The sequence below is a fragment of the Pyxicephalus adspersus genome, chromosome 12 (assembly GCF_032062135.1).
Source record: "Pyxicephalus adspersus chromosome 12, UCB_Pads_2.0, whole genome shotgun sequence".
In the NCBI taxonomy this organism is placed as follows: Eukaryota; Metazoa; Chordata; class Amphibia; order Anura; family Pyxicephalidae; genus Pyxicephalus; species Pyxicephalus adspersus.
The window spans coordinates 33,559,374-33,570,789 of NC_092869.1; positions in this window are offsets into that span (position 1 = coordinate 33,559,374).

Genomic DNA, 11,416 nt, shown 5'->3' on the forward strand with positions numbered 1-11,416 from the left:
AGGTAAATCCAATAAGAGGCTGTAATTTCAACCTCATTGTCATCATTTAATATTATAGTTTTATATTAAGGCCAAGATGCCATAGACGGGTTTAAATAGGTGGCACAGGGGCTCAGAGGTAATTATTTTTGCATTGCACTCCAATCAGAGTTCTATTAAAATGGGGTTTGCACGGTGTTATTTATTAAGGCCTTTGGAGGACATGGTAGGAGCAATGGTGTGCAGCAACCCACTGAAACTATATTAGTCAGTCTTCAGAAGTCTAGACTGAGCAGATTTTATTTTTTGGTTGGTTATCAAGTGTTACTGGATACTATTCATATAATAAAGGCAAATTATACAGGTTTAGAGATGTACACAGCAGTGAAAATTACAAATTGAATTACATTTATTCTAATGTGCGAAAATAAAAATGTCAAAAGCAGTACACATCCTGGCATATCAACTGACAGCCATGTCACCGTATTCTTCTTCCTTTTTGGTTAACCTTTATTTATCTTTAGTGGCATGCAGAGAATGCCTTATAGGACAGTGTACTTCACATTAAAATGCAACATATGGAGTAATCACTGCAATGTCCTGAGGAAATTAAAGATTATCATACCCATTGCAAATACAGACCACATTTTTGTTACTGGACATACAGCATTATTATTATTATTATACAGTATTTATATAGCGCCATCATATTACGCAGCGCTGTACAGAGTCCATAGTTGTGTCACTAACTGTCCCTCAAAGGAGCTCACAATCTAATGTCCCTACTATAGTCATATGTCATTAATGTAGTCTAGGTCAATTTAGGAGGAAGCCAATGAACCTAACTGCATGTTTTTGGGATGCGGGAGGAAACCGGAGTACCCGGAGGAAACCCACGCAGACACGGGGAGAACCTGCAAACTCCATGCAGCATAACTGTCACATTTGTACTTTACTGCCACAATTTACTTTTTTATTGACTTTCACCAAGTCATATGGCACATTATGAATGTGTACTGAACCACAGATGCTCACTATAATAAAAGACTAATCAAACTGTGCAACACAGCCTATTTTCATATTTTGTTTTTTTTTTTTTTGTAATACAGAGGAAGGCAAAAGGGAAAGAATTACATAAAAATAGTTGATTCAGCATGTGATATAATCGCACAATTAAGATTCATTGACTACCATATATAGTAAGGAAACACAATGAGGGTAGAGATAACTGCCAGAATAGAAGAGGGCTGGACTTCCACTATGATTCCAATTACTAGCGGATGCTTTTTTTTTAGGTTGCTATTGAACAAATGTTTTGTTTATACAGAAAAAAAAGAAAAGGAATAATTTAAGCTAATTGAAACGCTAGGGAGAAAAAAAAAATACATACATGATGCAGTCTGTCACAATCATTACCTTAGTAGTTTTTGGTTTTATCCCAGTAATCTAGCTTTATTATCTGTTGATGTAATGCAGAGTAACGCTAAACTCTAATAGACTGGAGAGATTCCAAAGAATGCATTAAGGGCCTATTCACACCTATGCGTCTCTGTAAATCTGTAAAATTAAAAATGCGTTTTTAATGTAGTTTCAACTGCGTGCTATAATGCAGTTATGACCCATTATGACAGGTTCCATACATGCCTTGACAAGCATTTTGAAAACTTTTTGTATTTAGGTAATAGGTACCGAGTGCTTGTTACCAGGACTGGTAAGGCATTAGAAAGTCTCACAAAATGCATGATATATTCTGTGTGTTATATTACAGTTTATTGGACCTTTAATTGCACTCTGGTACTAATGCATTAGTCATAGTATTTAAAAAAATGGACCTATCATATTTCCTTAACATGCTGCAGTGTGGTACAAATAGATTAAAAACCTCACTACAGTGTAAACAGTTACAAAATAATGACCAGTATGGAAATCTATGTCTGATAATACCATAACAACATAAGAAGGTTCTACAACCTGACCCACATATTATACAATATACAATCAAACAAATAGGGTATTTCACTAGCATATACCTAACACAATAATAATTTATAAAACTCCAGACAAAACAATGGCTAGCAGTGAGGCTTTTGATGACAGGTATCTTCAGACCTTGACCAGTTGTAAGAAATGAGAGCGATAACACCATCTTCCACTTCATCCCTTATTGATACAAGCCTCCTTGACAAACATAAATGCCTCCCCAAATGTATTGCCTGTTAACTGTTTAAGAAAAAAAATAAGCTGTTTCATAGTGGCCTCTGCTTCCTTGCTCATCAAGGGACCAAGTGCACCAGGGAGTCAGGGAGTGCTGGCTCAAACTCTATCTGGCTTCTTGAGATTGGGAGAAGATGGCATTGGCATTGCGGTGAAGAGCAACCATCAAATCATTTGAGAAGGGCACTTTAGGAGTGTTATTGCACATTGAGTTCCCATTCTAGACCCACGGCCACACAGTTGTGCTGAAAACTCCACTTTGTTAAGATGGGACTATGTGATCATTAAGCTGCCTTAATTCCTGACCCCTGAGAGAAACAATGACAAGAAGATTCTAGAAGTCATCCAGAAGATTATTAGGCTCCTAACAGGAGAGGTTCCTATAAGGTGTCAGGATGTCACTGTCTATTTCTGCATGGAGGAGTGGGAGCATTTAGAAGGACACAAGAACCTCTACAAGGATGCCATGATGGAGGACCACCAGATCCTCACATCACCGGATGGATCCAGTAACAGGAACTTACCAGAGAGATATGCCCATCCACTGTATTCCCAGCATTTCACACAGGAATAATGGCCAGTTTGCTATTAAAGTTGAAATTTTTGATGAAGAGGAGATAAATACACTTGATGATCAACATTATGCTGTAAAAAAGATGTGGGGTTTGAGTGCAGTAAAGTTGGAGGAAGAAATTACAATAGGGTAATATCAACACAGTCAAGGAAGGAGGACAGGGGAAAAGGAAGCTGGGACAATATGGAGTCATTGAATTGAAATGAAAATGAGTTTGTGAAAATACCTTGTTCTGGTTACATGATGCAGTCACCATGGTGCTGACGTCTAGGGACAAGGAGAAAGTTTATTTTGCATAACTTAGGGTCTGAATTGTCAAATTGCTAGGATAAAAAGTCATTCAATCCACAATGGTGATTTTGTTAGGCATAGAATCGAAGGAGCGATGAGCACCGAACCCGGGCTTCTTTATTAAATTTTATTTCACTTTGAGCAAAATTATTATTTTTTCCATTACTGTAGCTGGGCTTTTTTCTGCCAAATACACTTTAAAAAAAAAAAAATTAAAAAATGGGCAGGTCTGCCTTGCCTCCCCCTCCTTTTTTTCTAGGATCATATTTGCTTTAAAAGTACAGGTGTGCTTTGATGTAAATTGATACTTGCTGTTAATGTGGTCTTTTTTTATTGACTTTTTCAAATGGCAATTTTACAAGAAGCTCGGCTCCTGACCCATAGCAAACCTGCAAAAAGCTTCTGTGTATAATTCTAATTTTCCAGTATGAAATCTGACTTGATATGTCAGAAAATCCCTTACCATGTTGATTTTTATTTTTCTTCTAGATCTGTCCAAGGTCTTTATAAAATAAAAACTTTGAATGTTTCATCTTTTTTTTCTCATTAAGTATCGACATTACCTTCACATTCCCAGAAGTTCCCATACTGTTTTATCTACAGTAGAATGCTAAATTCATTGCTTAACCACATGAAGAGACATCGGAGAACTGAGTCCGTGGGAAAATACAAAAACCCTTATTTAATCGATATAATAAAACACATAATAGATTTTAGGGATACAAAGGATTTTGCCGTTCAATAATGGCTTACCATTTCAAAGAACTGTAGTCTAACAAAATCAAAATTGACCAGAACATTTCAAATAGATGCTTAGACTGTTTCCTCTTTGACTTATATTTACTTTCAATGGAAGGTCAGTTTTCTATTGAGAGAAAGATTTACACCACCCACGTCCTAGGTACCTAAACCAAGGGTCATTGCAAGCCTCAGAAAGCAAGAAAAAAGGACTTGTCATGGGATCCTAAAGTAACCCTGTCACAAACAAAAATTACTAATGGTTAAAATGCACAGAAAATCTCCTGTTGGTGTGTCATAGTTTTCACTGCAGTTGTTCAACATGCCCATCCATGTACATTGCAAACCTTATTGCAGATCATTTTAATTCGCAAAGTTCAGAAGAAAGTTGTGAGCTCTATCATACAATTTCTCAGGATGGCTATGAATTGAAAGGGTCTGTTCCATAGAGCAGTGATCCCCAACCTTTTGGAGCTCGCGGAACACTAAATCTATGGACTCCAGGCCGTGCATGTTCAGGGAGCCGTGTGCCACTCAAAGGGGTGGGAACTTCCCCCAGAGTGATGTCATGATGCCAGAACCTGCCCAGACCATGTCTCCATCGCAGGTGAGTAGGTTGTGTCTCTAGACACAACCAGTCCCCTCTTCCATCTCAAGTTTAGACATGATCTGCGGCCATTGCTGGTGCCCCCCAGGCCGGGTCCTTCTCCTGACCCTGCTGGGGGGTGCACTGGCCAGACCGGTGCACCACCGAACGGACCGGGGGTTGGGGACCCCTGATCTAGGGTCTGTCCTATATTGTCCTTCCTTGGCCCGGCCAATCAAGATGGCGAAAGATCGAAACAAAACAAATTTGTGATTTGGTAGGTATGTTTTTTTTTTCAATACATAGTTGTAGGTCCCATATGTACCTTGTAGTGTCCCATATATCCTGAATACATGCAACTAAATCCAAAAAAAATGAATGGGACTTTTTTGGTACCAAAAATAAAATTGCTTATTACTTTATTAAAACAAACTTGGTCATGTATGTTTGATTTTATATTGTCATAAACTAAGCATAGAATAAATAAGTGACACGTTTCACATAGCTTCTTCATCAGGAGAAACACTATTCAAAATGTCTACAAAGAGACATATCTCAATATTAGCACATATTCACATATACATACATATATACAGCATATCAATATATGAACATACATTACCATGCAATAAATACTTTAGTCACAGTAATGTAGAGGAAAGCCACAAGAGAGATGCATCGCATCAGAGATGGAATTGGGCACTGTATCAAGTACAAGTATCAGTTGCCTTATAGTTCTTAACCCTCTCCCACTGCTAAACAATCTGCCTTCCATCTCAAATGCTTCTCGCCATTCGTTGGACTAAGGCAATAGAATGTCATTTAGGGGAAGCATTTGAGATGAACAGCAAATTGCTTAACAGTGAAGGAAGATTATGGTACCTGGAGGCAGCATCCAGTTGGTTGGCGGAGACTATATTGCACAATATAATGTGGCTGCAGTTCATAGCTTTAGAGTTTGGTACTAATTGTATATATATTTTTTTCTGACAAGCCTATAAAGAGATTTATACCACTCCTATTGCTGACCGCTTCTGGCAAGTTCCATCTCTGATGTGATACATCTCTTATGTTGCATTCCTCTACATTACTGTGACCAAAGTTGGATGCTAAATGATATACAATGATTGGGTATATATTTTAAGATAATGTATGTTCGTTACGGATAAGCTACATATGTGAGAATACGTGCTAATTTGGAGATTTGTCTCTGTAGACATTTTGAATGGTGTTTCTCCTGATGAAGCAGTTATATGAAATGCGTTGAGGGACACTTTGTTTTTGCAAAGTTTATGTCAAACTTGGTCATGTATGGTATTTGTAAATTTATATTGTCCTAATAAAATATTGGTAATTTTATTTTTGTACCAAAATAGTATCAGGGGTGGTACTGTCCCCAGCAACTGCCAGCCAATAGGAATGCTGCCTGCTAGTTAAATTAGAAAATTGGTTCCCAGCAGATTTCTAAGAATTTGGCAGACAATGCTACCAATAGCGGGTGGTTGATAAGGGCAGTACCTGCCTACCACAAGCCCTTAAGTCACTTTTCACTATTTACCTAAGCAACCAGCTCCCAACCAGAGTTTGTGGAGAACCATCACCACATATTAGTGATTTTAGAAAGAACCAAGCTTGTACACTTTGAACACTTCAACATGAAACCTCACTTCTATCACTAAAAGGTTCATTGAGACTTATATATAGGTATATCTGTGCCCTATTGCTTCAGTAGTGCTCTGGAAATTTAGTTTTTTAATACATAGAGGGGTGACGTTTTACAAAATTTCTGAAGTTTACATATATTGGATGATGGCTTGTTTTAGATGCAGGATTAGACACCATTGGATATTTTTATTTAGGGCTCCAAAACACTCATTATTTCCTCTTGCAACAGGGGTAGATGGGAAATAAATGTTTATATAAACGTCCAGTTAGTTTATTGTAAGAAAGGGTATTTAAAACAGTATTGTTTTACCAAAGAATTTTTTTTTAAGTAAAGAGAGTATATATGGTTATTGATTTGTAGAACATTTGAAGTTGTTTGAAGAGCACAATGATATATAGATAATACTATGACATCCCACCTTCATAATTGTAATGGTAATGTGGATTTGTTGTTGTTCTCAGTGAGCTTTAATGTATGTGTTACTTTGAGCCCAAATACTATTTCTGCAAAGGGGCCACTTGCTGACTTTATTCACTTCTGGTTACTTGTGGCTTTGTTTGGGATTTTTCTAGATTCCCCTACCCAATGACAACACAAGGGAGAATCTCACGGGTTGACATGACCAGGGTAGCTCGGGCCTTCTATCCCATCCTTTTACAGCAACCGGCAGAGCCTCCGCCTCCCCCCAACCTCCTCCTGCTTACCAACCTTTCCCCCAACCATTGAATCACACAAACACCAATTTTGGAACTAAATTGGCAGGCAAGCGGCTGTTTATTAACAATAATTAAAGAAATTAACGATTCAAGTAAATATCCAATCACAAATAAATGACAAAATAAATAACTTGATTTTACACTTTTATATTCAAATATAAATTGACTCCCAGCATTACCACATTTTTTAACCCTTAACACCCCTGGGCTAGGTCTCACACCCTGTCATGTAGGCCCTGCACCTAATATCTCATGGATACAGGCCTCTCTTACTGCAAAGAATCTCGCTCTAAGAAATGCTCTATTCATCTGGTAAATCCAAGTCACCTGTAAGAAAATTGGGGCACTCCCTTTGGCATTACTAATTTTTTCTTTGCTTTTGATTTCTTTTAATTGTGTACTAAGAAAGTGCCAGTGCAGTGTAAGCAATCTTATGTTTCTTGGAATAATTTTGTGTTTTAAGTGATTTGTGTTTCAGAAGCTTTTCTACAGGTCATAAGTAGGGCACATCACCAATATTCTATATATCAAATCCTGCAATATATCATTTAAAAAAACTTTTTAAAAAAAACAGTTGTACAAGTCATGTGACTGCTTGCTTTTCCTGCTCTGATGGCTAGGGTTAGAAGAGGGATTTTTTTTTCCATATTCTACCATGGACTATACAAAACAGAGTAAAGGAAAATCTTTATCGTCCATGTTGCTGCCTGTTAAAGGGGCAGCCTGGAGCTAAATGAAACAGAGCAAACATGGTAGCATACACAGTGAAATGGCAATGGTGCAAAGGCTAGATCATCTTTACCTGACTGTTGCCACCCTAATACTGGAATTAAAAGCAACTGACAAAAGAAAATAAAGGAGCACAAATTGTTAGCCAAATGTAATCAATGCTCTAAGCACTATAAAGCAAGGGTCCCCCTTTTTTCCTGTCATTGCTTGTGCATGTCAAGTATGCAGGTTTGTCATCTGCAACTCCTATTTATTGTACAGGTGTATTACAAAATAAGGGTTAATGATAATAAAGCAAGGCTAGGAAAGACTGGCTCTTGTGGTCAGGTCACTCTTGTCACCAGTTTTGTTTTTTCTCCATATAAAGGCTGCTCTTACATGCATTTGCCCAGTTCTTAATACCCCGATGGTGGTGCTTTACTGTTCCTCTGGAAGCAGAAGGGGGCACTATTTATTTTGTTCACTGCACCTGACCCTGCAGCATCCTATTCCTAATTGACCAGTACCTAAATAAACCTGCATGTTAATGTGGCTGCATTGCCTCTAATTGTGTAGTGTGTACTAATTACTAGGGTGTGCTTTTGGTCATATTGCCTGTTTTTCTATTTAAATCTGTCTTGTTTAGGAAAACAATGTTATTACAAAAAATAAAAAATCAAACATGTCAAATATTGATGGGTAAAGGAAAAATGTAGCCAAAGAAAAAAAGGCTCTGTACCCTGTATTGTACTATTTTTTTTTTTTTCGCTTGTATCTATGGGCCTGATTTATTACAAAGGCAGACTTGAAAAGATTGACTATCATAGGTGAATGTGGGTGATCTATAAAACCTGGAATGGATTTTTTAAAAAATCATTTACTGTTGGGAAATGTTTTCAATTCTGGACCAGATCCATTCCAAGTTTGCTAGATTATCTTACTATCTCCACCAGTCACTTCTTTAATGAAGCCAAAGCTGTTTTTCACTGCTGTGTTTTACATGGCTCATTACATGTTACCCTACTAAGCCACTTCTTGGGCTGACATCTTTGGATGATGACCTGTATCAGTTCAAAAGAAATTGATGTAACCTTTACAATTTGCCTGTAGTAGCCTATTGAGCTCATTGATGTGTGCGTGACCAGGCTCTCTACTCATATGTTTTAATAGCACAGTACCTACCTGAATATATGAAAGTATCTTACAAAAATAGGCTCCTACTGCTGGAGTGGAATTCCAGGGCAAATAACTGAATGCCCAGATAAAATATATATGGGGGATGTTTACATGTAAAATGATTCTTATTCCAGTTCACTGTCTGGCACAGAGGAGACCTGTCTTTTGTCTTCTTACTCTGCCCTAGTGTTCTAATTCAGTCCAAATTTCCATGCAAAAAGCGTTACATTTTTTTTGCATGGAAATGTATTTTACATCTTATAATTCTTAGCCATACCTCACTGAAATATATCCAACATTTAATAAATGTAATCATAAACTTTAAATAAAAATGCAGAAACAAAAATCTGTAAAAAAAATAGTGAAACATGTAATATAACTGTACAGTAGCATATATAATAAATATATAATATAAGCTATATATATTATATGAACATTTCTTTGTATTGTTCTCAATACAGCCATTTTGTATTAAATCCAATACAAATTTATTTGAATTTCCCGCCGACCTCGAATCACACTTGAGATTACCACTGGGGGGGGGGGGGTTAAGGTAACACTTACAGGTCTCCATCAGCTTGTATTTGAACAGTGTAGGGGGAACAGTAGATTGAATACCTATCTCTGCCATTCTGAATCCCTACTGAAGCTCTGTTGGCTTGAAAGAGTGTGTTTATAAAAAAAATATATATGCCTTTTTGTTTGTTTCATTTAACGCAGACCTGGAGTTCAGTATGTTTAGACCTTTTGTAGGCATTTGTACAGCCTTTAAAAAAACCTTACAAAAAAATAGGTACAATTAGTACAAATTGGACGTTTTTTTTTTGCAGGTGTTTGGCATTTACAAGCATCGGATCAGAAGCTACATGTAGCGTCTAGGGTTGTTTTTGCCATACCAACGTCTATATAGACTTTTATTCAACAGCTCATGAAAGCTTGGGTTGGCGTTTATGGTACAAAAGGCAGCCAAATGTTAAGGAGAGTCAGGTCCAAAACAGCCATGTAGAAAAAAAAGCCAGTTTCAGAAGTCAGCCATGTACAAAAAGCAGCCAGGTGCATGTGGTGGGATCAGGTACATTTTTTTTTTAATTTCTTGCTAGGCATATCTGTTATATGCAGGTAATCATTTTTATTGTAATTTATTTTTCCTCTTACCCCTGAACAAAAAACATTGTGGGGTCCACCAGCAATTTTTAAAACCAGACCACCTGCCCCCAACGGCAGCTGGTGCCTTCGTCAGGTGAGAGGGTCTCTTCCCCACAACGTGGCTGATGTTGTGAGGAAGAGACCCTCTCTGGGGGTGAAGAGCATATTTGGTATCTGGAAGACCCCTTCTATGTGAGGGTCCTACAGATATCGTACCACTGTACTCATGCTCCAGGGTATGGGGCAATGGTACCCATTACTTATTCCCACAAAAGGTTAACCAAGTCCCTAGGAAGATTGATACCAGTCTTTTTTTTTTTTCTCACCACATTCTTTATTTTTTTTACATTTGTATTAAACAATAGATACTTACCTTAGATAGGTTGTTCCCCATGAAGGATTCTCTGCACTTCACTCTCTGGAACCTCTCAAGGGCTGGAGGAGCAAATGAGGACACTTGTCCTCATTAGCCCTCTAGGTCCCACACCTCCTGCACATGACTAGAGGCTGTGCACATACTGACACCTGGCTTCACACACTGACAAGTACGTAGCCACAGGCTCCTCATGTCAGTGTGTGGAGCCAGGGCAAATGAGGATAAACTACACTCCTCCAGCACACTGACGTGAGGAGCCTGTGGCTGCGATCTTGTCAGCATTTGGAGGGCATTCAACACACTGCCATGATCGCAGCTGTGGTCTCCTGTCATGTGCTGGAGGAGCAAATAAGGCTCTTAAGGTCCTTATTTTCCCTCTAGATCCCACACCCTCCAGCGCACTGACATGGGGAAGCCTATGGCTGTGTTTTTCTCAGTGTTTGAAGCCCCATTTGCACTTTAGTTCCTGCTCCTCCAGCACATGACAGGAACCCGTGGTTGCGTTTATGTTAATGTGCAAGGTGTGGAGGATCCTCCCACAGGGAACAGCCTATGAAAGGTAAGTATTGTTTAATTCAAATGTTTTAAAATAAAATGCCCTAGCATTTGGGAGCAGACATTTGGAGGATCCCTTCTTGTAAGGCTCCATATGCCAAATAAGCCCCCCAGAAAGGGTATCTTCCCCCACAACACTGGCCACATTGTGGGAAAGAGACCCTCTCCTCCAATGAAGGCACTGGCCACTGATAAGGGCATGTGGGACTGATTTAAAAAAAAAAACAGTTTGAAAAAACCAATTTCTTGTTTGGGGGATGATGAAAAATAAAATACAATAAATGGTCTTGTCCATGTTTTATTGCTTCCTGGCCATTGGTCATTGGCCATTTGGCAGGAACAGTCCTCTCTGAATATTAAAATTCCACATTAGTGATTGTAAATCTAATTTTATTATTTCAACCATTTATTATTTCAAAGCCAAATAGATTTTGTCCGTATCCTGGATTTTATTCCTCTTCTAGCTGGTCTTCATAAGCAATCGACTTAAATCTGTGTTTGAGATTTCATTGTCCTCCTTGAGCTGAAATCAAAAATTAAATATTTGTGTTAGAAAACTTTCAAAAGTTTTCATTGTATGTTTCATAGAAAACATTTAGAACTGTTTTTAACAAATTTTAAAATATTTACCTTTTGCCTTGGGTTCTTCTTGCTAAATAGTGCACTTCCAGTGTGAAGATTGTGCACTCCT